The sequence below is a fragment of the Aricia agestis genome, chromosome 19 (assembly GCF_905147365.1).
Source record: "Aricia agestis chromosome 19, ilAriAges1.1, whole genome shotgun sequence".
NCBI classification, from domain to species: domain Eukaryota; kingdom Metazoa; phylum Arthropoda; class Insecta; order Lepidoptera; family Lycaenidae; genus Aricia; species Aricia agestis.
In genome coordinates, this window is record NC_056424.1 from 12,413,943 (window position 1) to 12,429,679 (window position 15,737).

Below are 15,737 nucleotides of genomic sequence, written 5' to 3' on the forward strand. Positions count from 1 at the left end.
TTTATTTCGACATACGAATACGAGTTTTAAGGATCATTCGAACTTGCCAGTAGAAATGAATAGTTCATGAAATAATTTTACGAGGGAAAAAGGGGATAAGTAAATTAAATTACGGTTTATTGTAATATCTCTCTATCAACACGTTGGCCCATTATATTGCACCTGTATTTGGACCAATACCAGCGATTAAGAACGTGTTCATTGCTTATGAATTGTGATCAACGCCGACAGCTAGTTCATTCGGCATTTCATCTTTTTGTTTGACGCCTACATTTTCCGGGATGAAAAGTATTCTATACACTTTCCCGGGACTCAAAGTATCTCCATACCAAACTTCATAAAAATCGGTTCAGCGGTTTGAGCGTGTAGAACACAGAACAATAAAACAGGTGTAGAGGTTATAGACAGACGGACGGACAGACAGACAGACATGAGACAGATAGACAGACGGATCACAGACGGATGGACGGACTGACGGACGGACGGGCAGACGGACAGACAGACACTTTCTCATTATAAATTATAATAATAATATTTTTATTATTCGTAGATATAATAGATTAATATGGATTAGACATTCAATCAATTGACGACCTCTGTGGCTCAGTTGGTGGGCTGTTGGTAACTCAAACCGGGGGTCACGGGTTCGAATCCCGCCGATAGAACAAAACGTTTCCAAAGCTCCTGGGTCATGGATGTGTATTAAATATTATGTGTATCGTCTAATAAAAATCTTAAATAATATTATGTATAGTATAAAAATATTAAATATATTTCCGTTGTCTGGTACCCGTAACACAAGTACTTCAGGTACTTACCACGGGGCCAGATTGCCGTGGTGTGAAGCGTCTATAGATAATATTATTATTATTATAAAAAAAATCATAGTGACAATTTGGAACACTGACCTCTAGTGTATTATAGAGGTCAGTGGTCTGGTATATTGAAACAAAAAATCATGAAAATTGACTTTTATTAATCTGACTGAAAATATGTTTCCAACACTTCGAGCGCAGACTGCAGAGTAGGTAAAACGTTTCAAATTCCCATTTTCCAGGAAAATTAACGTTTATTTTATCTTCCAGGGGGGCAGGGCTGCCCTCCTGGGTACGCCCATGGACGTGCCCAAAGTAAGTAATAAATTCTAATAGGGTAAATATGACTAGAAAATGGACAGTACCATTCATTAGACAGAGCACAAAAACACTTAATTAATTATTACGGTTGCTTTAAAAGCTGCCTATTGTTAAGTAATAGAACGCCTGATCATGAAAAACAGGTAGTTTTAAGCAATCTTACAATAATAATAATATTATTGTGTTTTTGTGCTCTGTCCAATGACTAGTACTGTCCAATCACTACATACTTATTTTACCCTATATAATATTTTTTACAAAAATTAGCGTATTCTTGAACCAACCCGTTTTTGTTACAATTTGTGTTCCTAATAAAAATTCATTAGGAAACAAAATATTTTTAAATTTTAAGAATAGAAATATTTGTGCCTGGTAATAAAAAATATTTAGGGAAAAATAATTTTTAAGTATGGTATCTCTGCGCAGTGGCGCGCCTTCTAACGAGAGAGGAGTTCGTTTTATCATTTTTATGTCTAAGTTTATGTGTTTTCCGAATTATCTCAAGTAAATATCTCATGAAAACGTTGTTGTGATTATGTGTTATCATTTTATGCGTGTTGGCGGCGTATGATAAGGGTAAGCCTTTCGTTTATTCACACTGATATGTCAGACGGTCCGTCTCAAGTTTTCCCAATAAAATAAGTAATTCTAATTAGAAAAGTACATACAAAATTAATTATGTTTTTGACTACTAAGTTACATTTTCGATACACGAAATCAATAATAAATTTCTGGTTGACTAAAATCGCCACATTTGTGAAATACGTTTTTTGTTTTTATCAATGACATTGGTACGCAACGCAATCTTGCAGTTTTATGTAATTTAGTTAACTTGACCGGTTTTGGTTAACTGAGAAGGTAATTACAATCTAATTAGATTTTGCCTACAAAATTTTAACCTCTTTCAATATGAACTGATTACCATAAAAATATGAAAATCTTTGGAAACACATAAAAATTCATGTTTATTTAGTGTAATGCACCTGTTGCTAGCAATAAAATAAATCTGTTTTAATTAAGTACAAGACATAGCAAAGACAATAATTGTAGTCAGTATAGGTTATGTTCAGTAGCTACTGATTAAATTGAAAATATTAAACATTAAATAACTTGAACATTTTAAACCTTTACTACAAATGAGACAGTGTATGTCTGTTACTTCTTAACGTCTCCATTGTGGGTATCGCAGACACAATAGATTTTCACTTGTTATGCGGCAGCCGGCTGCCGCTTGGGTATTGATGGGTTAAACTGCTAAAGAGATGTGGATTAAATTGGTTAGGAGTTATTATGTGTCCCAAGGAAGGATATGGGCAGAAATTAATTTCTGCATGTAAAGCATGGAAGGGTATACAAAATATCACAAAATATATTGTACTTTGATTTATTTTGAGTTTGTAGCCAGGTCAGTGTTACCTGTGCGCAGTGTGCAGGAAAGGAGGTTCCACTAACCTCAGTACACTCTATTTATTACAAAGAGGTCCAAAAAAAGAGCCAGTTGTTAGTTGACAAGAGTCTACAGTCTACACAAAACATTTATTTTAGCAGATCCCCCTGGAGTTATAATATATCTGGTATAACCAACAGTAGTTTTGACTTAACTTTCCTGTTATTTGTGTGTAAACTGCTGTACAACTGTGAGATAAGACATCCTGAAAATCTTTTTTTAATAAAAGTTTCCTGTTTATAATCAATTTGAATATTATGATTGTCCCTAGATAATAATTAAAACAATGATATCTATAGGTGCATCACGTCACGTCAGTCTGGCCCCATACACCTTGTTTATTTGTTGATTGTTACCTAATTGATATCTCTTGTGTTAAAGTTGTAATTTTGATCCCCATATTAATGTCATCTGAGCACCACGTGGCCACAACATTGTCATTGGACTGCAAGGACCATTAATTTTAAGATTTACCTACAATGTTCTTACTTAAATTACTATTGTCTACCACATATTATTATGTTATGTTTTGGCAACTTGGAGTCATCGGAAGGTCAAGGTTATGCTATAAAATCCATTTAAATGTTATATGTTGTCTGGTGTAAAATAAACCACATTATCAATTTAAACTGCTTTATTAGTATGCAATGCATGTACAATTATATTTTGATCTAAATATTAACAAAGAAAAGTACATGCTATAACGTCACTAATTTAAATATGACAACATATTATCCATGCCGTTGGTAGATTAATTTAATTTCAATTTCTGTTTAAAATATTAAGATCAAAATAAAGTGAAAGTAATTGATACTCTAACTATATTATTACAAAAGGGTCCTCCACTTAAAAAACACAATGTTCCTTGTGAATTAGATGGGTAAAAGACCAAAAATTATCTATCATCAGGTTGACTCAAACCTCAAGATTAAAGATACTATCATTTTTTACATAACCTCCTTTTACTGGAATGTCAAGTCAAAACTTAGTAAACTTCACCAAAATAAGTTTCTGGTTACTTTCACCTAGGGCCCGAATCTCATACTTCGAGTATCGAATAGGGCAGTCTCACTCGCACGTATCACGTACACATTATGCTGTCGCTTTCGCCAGTGAGACAGCCTGCGATCGAAGTAATAGGGTAGTCTCACTCGCACGTATGACGAACATATCCTGTCGCTTTCGCCAGTGAGACAGCCTGCGATCGAAGTAATAGAGCAGTCTCACTCGCACGTATGACGAACACACTACACATGCTGTCGCTATCGCCAGTGAGACAGCCTGCGATCGAAGTAATAGGGCAGTCTCACTCGCACGTATGGCGTACACACTACACTTGCTGTCGCTATCGCCAGTGCGACAGCCTGCGATCGAAGTAATAGGGCGGTCTCACTCGCACGTATGACGTACACATGCTGTCGCTATCGCCAGTGGGACAGCCTGCGATCGAAGTAATAGGGCAGTCTCACTCGCACGTATGACGTACACATGCTGTCGCTATCGCCAGTGGGACAGCCTGCGATCGAAGTAATAGGGCAGTCTCACTCGCACGTATGACGTACACATGCTGTCGCTTTCGCCAGTGTGAGAGCCTGCGATCGAAGTAATAGAGCAGTCTCACTCGCACGTATGACGTACACACTACACATGCTGTCGCTATCGCCAGTGAGACAGCCTGCGATCGAAGTAATAGGGTAGTCTCACTCGCACGTATGACGTACACACTACACATGCTGTCGCTATCGCCAGTGAGACAGCCTGCGATCGAAGTAATAGGGTAGTCTCACTCGCACGTATGACGTACACATGCTGTCGCTTTCGCCAGTGTGAGAGCCTGCGATCGAAGTAATAGAGCAGTCTCACTCGCACGTATGACGTACACACTACACATGCTGTCGCTATCGCCAGTGAGACAGCCTGCGATCGAAGTAATAGGGTAGTCTCACTCGCACGTATGACGTACACACTACACATGCTGTCGCTATCGCCAGTGAGACAGCCTGCGATCGAAGTAATAGGGCAGTCTCACTCGCACGTATGGCGTACACACTACACTTGCTGTCGCTATCGCCAGTGCGACAGCCTGCGATCGAAGTAATAGGGCGGTCTCACTCGCACGTATGACGTACACATGCTGTCGCTATCGCCAGTGGGACAGCCTGCGATCGAAGTAATAGGGCAGTCTCACTCGCACGTATGACGTACACATGCTGTCGCTATCGCCAGTGGGACAGCCTGCGATCGAAGTAATAGGGCAGTCTCACTCGCACGTATGACGTACACATGCTGTCGCTTTCGCCAGTGTGAGAGCCTGCGATCGAAGTAATAGAGCAGTCTCACTCGCACGTATGACGTACACACTACACATGCTGTCGCTATCGCCAGTGAGACAGCCTGCGATCGAAGTAATAGGGTAGTCTCACTCGCACGTATGACGTACACACTACACATGCTGTCGCTATCGCCAGTGAGACAGCCTGCGATCGAAGTAATAGGGTAGTCTCACTCGCACGTATGACGTACACACTACACATGCTGTCGCTATCGCCAGTGAGACAGCCTGCGATCGAAGTAATAGGGCAGTCTCACTCGCACGTATGACGTACACATGCTGTCGCTTTCGCCAGTGTGAGAGCCTGCGATCGAAGTAATAGAGCAGTCTCACTCGCACGTATGACGTACACACTACACATGCTGTCGCTATCGCCAGTGAGACAGCCTGCGATCGAAGTAATAGGGTAGTCTCACTCGCACGTATGACGTACACACTACACATGCTGTCGCTATCGCCAGTGAGACAGCCTGCGATCGAAGTAATAGGGCAGTCTCACTCGCACGTATGACGTACACATGCTGTCGCTTTCGCCAGTGGGACAGCCTGCGATCGAAGTAATAGGGCAGTCTCACTCGCACGTATGACGTACACACTACACATGCTGACGCTATCGCCAGTGAGAGAGCCTGCGATCGAAGCGGGCAGTCTCGGTCGCACATAATATGACGCACACATGCTGTCGCTTTCGCCAGTGAGACAGCTTGCGATCTTCGAAGTATAAGATTTGGGTCCCAGACCTTTGCTGTCGACTGCAACAGCGTGCTTAATTTTGTAGTAATTGATTTGTAAAAGTCTTTTTATATGATCAGAAGACGGTGGTTGGTGTATATTCCTACGAGCACCGGTTTCGCGCTGGATTTTATATAAGCCCGTAGTAACATCAGTCGGCTTTAAACTGTTGCATATTCACGACAGTCTGCTCATTTGCGCACTTTACTATTACGTCAATGTCCAAAATGAAGGTGCAAGGTGAAAGGCATGAAACATGACCATCGTAGAAATGTGTTTTGTCTGTTACAATAATATACTGACAGACTCTACATAACAATAATCGTATCGAGGACTGTGATTCTCATATCATGATGATGATGTCCATGATGGCCCTACGTGAAGAGGGGCCTTGAGATCGATGCGACTTTCGAGCAGTGACGGATTAAGACTACTTGATGCCCTAAGAAATCTATCCCCTCGGGGGCCCCCCTATCCATATGTCAACTACTGCTGCCCCTTCAGACGTGATGTCCTAGGCAATTGCTTAATCTCATTAAGGGCTATCCGTCACTGCATTCGAGGTATCAAAATTGGGCTCAAGTTTCAGTTCAAGTTAACGCGATTGCCTTGCTGGTATTATAGGTAACTCTTTTGATCGGGCATTCTGCTAACTACAATCTTTAAAAGCAAAGTCCAAAGCATCTGCTGGGAATTAGGATCCTAATTGGTAGAGAACGAGTCCAGTGTGCTGTTAATTAATAACAGCTAATGAAGTGCTCTGTAACGAGTACGATAACAACTTCACATCGCTCTGTTTATTTTTTAATTGGCATGAATGATAAACTGTTTTGTTGATTGATTGCGCGCGAATGTATGCTTTGATATTGCGATGGGATTGGTACAGGCTAGAAGTTTAATGTGTGCATTGACGGTACGTGGAATCAAACAAACGACTTCAAAAATGTATACGTGCAGAATTGAATGGAAGTTGGCAATATTTTAACTTCTTTTATTTAACTATTTTTTACGTCGGGAAGTCTGCTAAAGCCGGCTGTACACACAGAGGCAACGCATTGAGCTAGCGTGTAGACTCTAGAGTATGGAATATAGTTCCCAAATGATGGACAAGTAGGCCTCTACACGTTGGCCCAATGCGCTAGCTCAATGCGCTGGCCCAATATGTATTTTAAGGTCTCCACATTGAGATGTTCAAAGGACACGTCAAACTTTTCGTTCGGACCGGTGGTTTTGATACAGAGCTCCGTCTGGTACAGTTGGCTTTAATGCCACTGGCACACACACACACACACAGTCGAAAAAATATTATTGTCAGTTTTGGAAACCAGAAAGCCACCAGGCGTAGGTGTAAGACGGTCTCTCTCAGGGCAAAAGTATTTCATATTAAAATCCTTATTCCTGCCGTTTATCATTCTCAGCGCTTTCTGCGGCCGGAAAGATTCCGGACAGTGTGTTATGCTGTAGTGTTACCAGCTCTGTCTCTGGCTGGAGGGTTTCCGCATACAGTCTCAACTCTCAGCCTTACAGAGGCATTGTGGTGGTAATTTATAGGATGTCTGCGCCGGCGCACGGACGTTTCTCAGTATTGTGCGCGCGGCCTTGCCAATTTACTCAGCCACGGTATGCTTCATGTGAATCCAATGCAAGGGTCATGCGCCTAAGAATCTAAGAATAACATACTACATACTTTCTTCTGATTCATTGTAAGACCGAAGGATGTCCTGGCTAGAACACATTAACCTATCAATCAGCCAGCTGCCGCATAACAATTGAAAATCTATTGTGTCTGCGATGGATGCGCTACAGGTTAGTAAGCTTTCGTTGGACCATAATGAAGTAACAGTCATCATCAGATTTTAGATAGGTCACGTACCACTTTAAGATCGCTGGTAAACCTGTAGCGAACAATCAGCGCTTGTGTACGATAAAAATGTGTCAACATCTGATAAAGATCTACCTACCAATAGTGAAAATGGCTAGGTGTACCCGGTCACTCTTTGCCCCACCAAAGAGACCTTAAATGCTTTTCCTTTCCATCTCATAATTTTGCTCGATCTATTTGATGATCTATCTCCACACGCTGATGATGATGAGTCACGGTGGCCATTGAGCGAATATTTCGGATGTAATGATAAAGTTATTTGGGTGCGGAGTTAATGATCAAATGATATCTCGCCAGTCGGCGTCTGTACATTTTTCCTTCTGTTCATTTTTCTGTTGTGTGGCCTCTAAACAGGCGTTGACCTCGTCAATGATTTTGAGAACGTTTATGTCATTCAGTTGAGGCTTTCATGTAATGGTGTTTAGTACAATGAAAAGAAATAAGATGGAAGTAGGTGGTAAATCAAACTTTTTACTGGTGCTTTTACAGCTCTTTGGTATATTTATTTAATTTTTATAGACATCCCGACACGAGAATAGCTTGTCAAGTTTCATACAAATAAAACTTTATAGTTTATACCTTTCCTATGACATCTACACCATGTAATAACTAATAACCTATCGGTACCTAGCACTGAATACTAATAAATTATTATTATTGGCAACAGCAGGCTAACGTAGCATTGTAAAAATATGGTGTCCTTTTAACTTCCTTATTTAACAGAGATCACTAAAATCTCATTGGCTATCTAAATCACTTTTTCTTCTGGTTAATGTTATTATGTAGATATAGTAGATGCAGTACTCCTACGTTCTTAAACGGTTCCTAATTGAAAATAGGAAAACTCATGTTCTGAAGCAATGGATATGCCGCAATCGTCCAACGATTCCCGAAAAAGCCCGCGTTTTTAGTGGCTCCACTCGTCGGAGTTTATTTGTTCATGTTAAGAGGAGTCCACACCACCATTTTTCCATACAAACGTTGTCCCCTGTTTCCTCCCTGGATAATGCCGGTAGAGTTATGATTTTTTTCCTGAATATCTATGGCCACTATTAGCATGTCCCTATGTTTTCTTTTTTTTCATAATTTTATTATAAAAAAAGATAAGAGCGTTCAAAAACCCAAAAAAATGGCCAGATTTTCCTCTGTGTTCAAACACCCAGAAAACAAAACTGGCTAAAATATACAAAAAAAGGAAAACATAAGAACATAGCTCAAGCCTTGCTTTAATTTTTAATGAAAAAAGTACTTAAATCGGTTAAGTTTTGGAGAAGGAATCAGCGGACAACGAATCGAAGATTTTCTGTTCTTTTATTAGAACTTTTGTCGTGTTGTCTTTATCGCGCTCTGCGGTGGGAGACTTGAGATTGGTGAGACAGCAATACATTTTCAAATACCTATTTTCAATTTCTCTCGCCCCTGGTGTATCCTCTTAACGAGCGCAGTTTGTGATGGAACATTTAAACAAATATTATTATTTTGACAGATGATTAGGATAAGAGACTGCTTAGCTCGGCTTACGCACATGCTCAGTACTACGTGGGGTACTTTACGTAAAGTGCATGTATAGTGTAAATCTCCTTTCTACTAGTAATTTTGGTCTTCTCTAGCATTGTGTAATAATTTTATTCTATCATAGAATTATCCAATGGATTTTGAGTCGGTTTCATGTCAAATCATAGTTCTTTACGAACTACCTTCTATTCTCTATAGTTCGGCACTACCAAAGTGTCATTGTACCTTTTTTAACCGACTTCCAAAAAGGAGGGGGTTATTTGGTAAAAAGAGAAAACTTTTACGCTCGCACGATAGACAGACACACTTTCGCATTTATAATATTAGTATGGAAATGGAAGTATAGAAGTATGGATTGGTCCATGCTCGCACACACCCAATCAGCCTATATGTCATTCGGCGCTTCAAAGTATACCTTCGCTTGTGTTTCGCGCATAAACAATGTCATTAACATTTTTCGCAGTGAGCTCTCGCAATTGCAACATGAAAGAGGCTCAAGTAAACATTCGCAAGGCCCACAATCATTCATATTCCCTTTCATCTTTATCACTTCCCGGAATTCCTGTTCTGATGAAGATTTCAGTGTTCAATGTGTCTCAGTTGGTATCTTCTGGGATAGTGCAGTGGTAGTGTAGAAGTGTTGATTGTGCTCTACGGTTTGCCTGGACTTTTATAAGTTACTGGACTTATAATAGGCAGATTTAGCGTGTAAATTCGTTGCGTAGGAGTCGGTTTATCGCGCGGGAACCATGCATTTTTCCGTGTATGTCTTTATTGACGTGTCTTGATTCTTGTCTTTATTCAGGCCGCAAAGTATCTCTATCATCCAACGTTTCGGCGTCGCAGCCAACCTATTATAATCGCCACTTCGCCAGACGGCCTAGTCATAATTTCAGTCGGGTTTCACACCACAGACCACAAAACCCTTCGGGCCTCAATGTCATGGCGACGCCGTGATATTTGAATTTAAAAATTGTTTTACATTATACATAGCTATGCTAATTTTGACTGCGCAGACAACGTTTGTTTTTTTTTTACAATCGTTTCACTGAAAACACAAAAAAGCCGTGATAACTGACACTTGGTCCCTCCAAGTAATTTTTTACAGTAGCTATTTAAAAAAGGAAGCTATGATACTTGTGGTTCTCTAATGATACCTAATGTAAATTACTTTCTTACAAACTCCAGCTCTTTTTTTTATGAAATAAGGGCAAACGAGCAAACGGGTCACCTGATGCCTGATGGAAAGCAACTTCCGTCGCCCATGGACACTCGCAGCATATCAGAAGAGCTGGAGGAGCGTTGCCGGCCTTTTAAGAGGGAATAGGGTAATAGGGGAGGGTAGGGAAGGGAATAGGGTAGGGGATTGGGCCAGGGGCCTCCGGTAAACTCGCTCACTCTGCGAAACACAGCGCAAATACCGTTTCACGTCGGTTTTCTGTGAGCCCGTGGTATTACTTCGGTCGAGCCGGCCCATTCGTGCCGAAGCATGTCTCTCCCACGTTTCTCTTCGAAGTTAATAATCATTTGGTCCATATTTTATCTATGAACTCTATCTTTGTAGCTGTTATTAAGCAATCTATTATGTTACAAGAATATATAATATAATATGTATTAAACAATTAAAAGAGGAAAAAAACATGAAAATAATACAAAATGCAAATGTTGAAACACAATAGAAATTAATTTTCTCTTCAAACGATTATTATGAGAGGTTTTCTTTGTGTCGCTATTGACCTGAAAAATCTTTCGCTACAGTCGCTCCGTAAAGTGTCATCAGGAATGAGCAGCTTTTTCAGTCTTAAATCTTGTAGAAGAATAGATGTAAATTATCATGTTATGATTTGTAGCTTATATGCCTTGGCTTGTTTAAGCCTTTCCTAAAGGGGGTGACAGACACGCGTGTAAGTACGCGGACTTAGGGCTCAACGACCTTACTCGCCTGTGTGTCACCTAAAGTTCGCGTACTTAAATATTGCCGCGTAAGTTCGCCGTCTTGGAATTTTACTCGTAGCTCGTACTCGTCTGGCAGCACTGCGAGTCGCGAGCCACGAGCCGCGAGCCGTCAGACAGTGTTGCCAACACGACTGATACAAAATTTGCTAAACTACTGTTAAAATTTACCGTAATTAATGCTAAAAATTATGCTAACATTTTAAACTTTCGCGTTGCATTATAATTAAACTTTTTTAATCGGGACTTAACGCGACTTATTTAAGTCCCGATTAAAAAAGTTTAATAAAAAATATGCTAACATTTTTCAGTCAAATAAAACGTTTTTTGATTTTAAATCTTTAATAATCAACTAAATCTCAATTTATATGTTATCAAATAAAATATTAATTTATTGGTGTTCATCGATAGCTGATGCTGCTGGTGTACCTACATGTAGACGTAGAAAATTCATTGTCCAAACTATAAAATCTCCTTGGTACCATGAAGTTAATATGACGACCTCTGTGGCTCAGTGGTGAGCGCGTTGGTAGCTCAAGTCGCGGGTTCGATTCCCGCCGACGGAACACAAAAGTTTTCAATGTTCCCAGGTCTGGATGTGTATTAAATATGTGTATGATATAATAAAAATCTTAAATATATGTATAGTATAAAAGTATTAAATATATTTCCGTTGTATGGTACCTGTAACACAAGTCCTTTAGGTACTTAGCACGGGGCCAGACTGACGTGGTGTGAAGCGTCCATAGATATTATATTATTATTATTATTAATATACCTAGCGGAATAGAGCAACAATTTGAGCTGTCAAACGAAACCGAAATTGGTTTTCATCTGTGTGAAAAATATGTACGTACGTATACACTTAAACTTTTCGATTTAGTTTTTTCTTATTAGTTTTGAAAACGTAATATGATATAATTCCTAAATAACACAAAGCTTCTTCCGTCGACGACATGGTAACCCAGTGTACTCGTGTGTCACCGACGCGAGCCGAGTAAGTTCGCGGACTTAAAACCCGCGTACTTAAAGTTCGTACGTCTATCACCGACGCGAACTGAGTAAGTTCGCGAACTTAAAACCCGCGTACTTTAAGTTCGTATGTCTGTCAGGCACTTAAAGTGGGCGGTAACGTTCCCTTGTGGGCTCTGAAGGTCTAAAGGGTATGGGACCCAGAAAAAAAAATGGGGTCGTTGTGTAGAGGCTTTGAAGGTGATTTATTTCATCTGGTGCATTTAAAATTCTTTTCTCAAAGTGGGCAGTAGACAAAATAAGTTTGGAAACCTCTGTTTTAAACTGATCAGATTGGGTCAAAATTCATAGTCCAAGTGTCGAAAGTTTGCTCTCCAGTCTGTAGCTACCCCCATATTTTTCTTCGAGCAAGAGTCGAAAGATCGGTCATTGGTCCTTTGAAGTGAAACCACCTTAGTTTATGCTGATTGCTGTCATAATCATCATAGGTCAGAACTCAGAAGCGATTTGCAATAACCCCCTTTGTTCGGACATTAATGTCACGAAAATTTGGCTTTGCTTGGGGAGGGAAATTGGATTTCTTCTACTCCTCCTACCTTTCTTCTGACTAAACCTGTCTTGCGGATCCCAAGACAGGTTTAGCTTGCCCCTCGGGCACCCTTGAGATCACATCAAAGGGTTTTCGTGGTTGGTTGCCATTGTTGATCCTGGCGACACAGAAGTTGCAGTGGTGGGAATGTGTGGTGGGCCATTTGCCCGTTTAAAAAAAAAGCGATTTGAAAAAACATGGCACTCTCGGAAAGAGACTCATCTTTCATAATGGAGTTATATTTTTACTCTTCTTAATTATTTCTCGACTAGATGACGCTCGCAACTCCGTTGCGCCAAAACTTGTTTATCGCGCGGGAACCGTACATTTTTCCGGGATAAAAAGTATCCTATGTCCATTCCTGGGACACGAAGTATCTCCATGCCAAATTCAGCAAAATCGGTTCAAGTCTGGGCGTGAAGAGGTGACAGACAGACAGACAGACTTTCACGTTTATAATATTAGCATGGATATGGATTGCTAATAAAATAAATCCCATGTAGCCATTACTGAAGCATGCACGGTCCACAGGTGTCCCTTCTACCTTCTACTTATTTTAGCGGGTCCGATATAGGTCAGCGAGCTTAAGGTCGCCAGAACACGCTTCAGGACGTTCCTATTTTAAACTACACCCCATACTTTGCCTGATTGAGCATACGCACCCACTTCATATCATATTGATTGGATAGGACGGGCGAAAGTTAGTTTCAGATAATACTCGTCATAAGCCGGATTACTGGCCGCTAATAAAAACATGTGCTGCGAAAAATTCTGAAAAAAAAAATAGGATGATGTAGCGCGCGTGTTCCAAATTTAAACACAGTGAAAAGTGATTTATGACGTTAATTTAATCTAAATTAACATTTAAGTATTAAATGCGGTAATAAATAAAGACGTTTTCTTCTATGTAGAGTAGACACAATAAAATGGGTTTCCTTCATAAAAATTACATAACTTACTATTAATTAAACATTAAATTATTTCTAAATGAAAGGTTAAACAAACTTTATTTCTAATTAAACAATGATAAAACAGAAAACTAATGTATTGTATTCAAAGAGACACATTGTTTTACATAACTAATATTTTTCCTATAGTTTCATTTTTGTGAAAAATTCTCTTTGTTATAAGTTATAACGATTAGAATAGTTTTACACACCAAGTTTATTTTTTTCGATTATCTGTTATCATTAGCGATCAATTGAGTAAGATAAATAAGTTATCACTTATCAGTACTGTACTCTCTAATAGATGGGCAATGTTATGTGTTTTATCATTAATATGATATACCCCCTTATATTTATGCATATTGCATACAGTAGACTGTAAAAGATAGTTAACAGGAGTTAGAGGTCACTGAGATACAACAAACCAAACTAAAGATTTTTTTTAACTACACGGAGCAAAGAGCGATAAACACAATATGTTTTTAGCGTCACTATTGACGTATGTTAGGGGTATAGGGGTGGTAGAGAGCCCCTCTAGACTAAAGTCTTAAGGCTCTAGCCTCTATAGGGGTGGTAGAGAGCCCCTCTAGACTAAAGTCTTAAGGCTCTAGCCTCTAGAGTCTAGGGCTTGAGGCGGAGCCTTCTCGCATCGTGAGGCCGTACCAAAGGCGTCTTGGGCTAGGGCGGAGGGCCTAGGACCTTATTTAGGAAGCACCAAATCAGGAATAACAAATCACTTACAATAAAATGTTTCGACTTAAAAATGCAATGATTAAATTTTTCCAAACTACCTCTTAAACACGTTTTAAAGATAGGAGTGGAACTCATAGAAAACCGTAGTGGACAATAAATCTTTTTACAAAAACCGCGTTAGTTGGGGCAAACGGGTTCGTTTAATACCCAGATCTTCAATGATTTAATTTTTCCAAACAACCTCTTAAATACGTTTCAAAGATAGAAGTGGAACTCAAAGAAAACCGTAGAGGACAATTCTCTTTTCAGAAATCGCGTTAGTTGGGGCAAACGGGTTCTTTTACTACAGATCTTACCTCAACTGGCACTGACACTCAAAGGCTAGGTGTTGAACTATCTCTCAAAGGCTAGGTGTTGAACTATCTCTCAAAGCCTAGGTGTTGAACTATCTCTCAAAGACTAGGTGTTGAACTTTCTCTCATAGACTAGGTGTTGAACTATCTCACAAAGACTAGGTGTTGAACTATCTCTCAAAGCCTAGGTGTTGAACTATCTCTCAAAGACTAGGTGTAGAACTTTCTCTCATAGACTAGGTGTTGAACTATCTCACAAAGACTAGGTGTTGAACTATCTCTCAAAGACTAGGTGTTGAACTATCTCTCAAAGACTAGGTGTAGAACTTTCTCTCATAGACTAGGTGTTGAACTATCTCACAAAGACTAGGTGTTGAACTATCTCTCAAAGCCTAGGTGTTGAACTATCTCTCAAAGACTAGGTGTAGAACTTTCTCTCATAGACTAGGTGTTGAACTATCTCACAAAGACTAGGTGTTGAACTATCTCTCAAAGCCTAGGTGTTGAACTATCTCTCAAAGACTAGGTGTAGAACTTTCTCTCATAGACTAGGTGTTGAACTATCTCACAAAGACTAGGTGTTGAACTATCTCTCAAAGACTAGGTGTTGAACTATCTCACAAAGACTAGGTGTTGAACTATCTCTCAAAGCCTAGGTGTTGAACTATCTCTCAAAGACTAGGTGTAGAACTTTCTCTCATAGACTAGGTGTTGAACTATCTCACAAAGACTAGGTGTTGAACTATCTCTCAAAGCCTAGGTGTTGAACTATCTCTCAAAGACTAGGTGTAGAACTTTCTCTCATAGACTAGGTGTTGAACTATCTCACAAAGACTAGGTGTTGAACTATCTCTCAAAGACTAGGTGTTGAACTATCTCACAAAGACTAGGTTGAATGCTCAGATGATTAAGAACAAGGCATGTTACTACGCGGCGGGTGTAGTGGGCCTGCTAGTGGGTATATACCTGATAGACATAAAGCGGTCCTGGTATAAGATCATACTGCACGTGTTCTACTTCGTCTGCGATATGCTGAAACTGCTGATGAAGCTGGTGGAGCTGTACTGATGAGTAAGTGGACGAGAGTGATACGAGACTGTAAAGGCTGTTTAACATGGCCCACAGCTATTTAGCCGCTCCGGGCAAAGAACATTTTCGCCGCCCTTTACATACAGAAAACTATTGT

At 39.8% G+C, this 15,737-nt stretch overlaps 1 protein-coding gene across 6 annotated transcripts in view; it reads left to right on the top strand.

Annotated features, from left to right (window-relative positions):
* The first annotated feature begins 1,553 nt into the window (after positions 1-1,553).
* Positions 1,554-15,737, top strand: part of LOC121736510 (inositol 1,4,5-trisphosphate receptor) — a 69,176-nt gene continuing 54,992 nt past the window's right edge. For all 6 annotated transcript variants that reach the window (XM_042127746.1, XM_042127747.1, XM_042127748.1 and 3 more), the window contains exon 1: positions 1,554-1,712. The gene's annotated coding sequence lies outside the window, so the exon portion shown is untranslated. The remainder of the gene's footprint in view (positions 1,713-15,737) is intronic.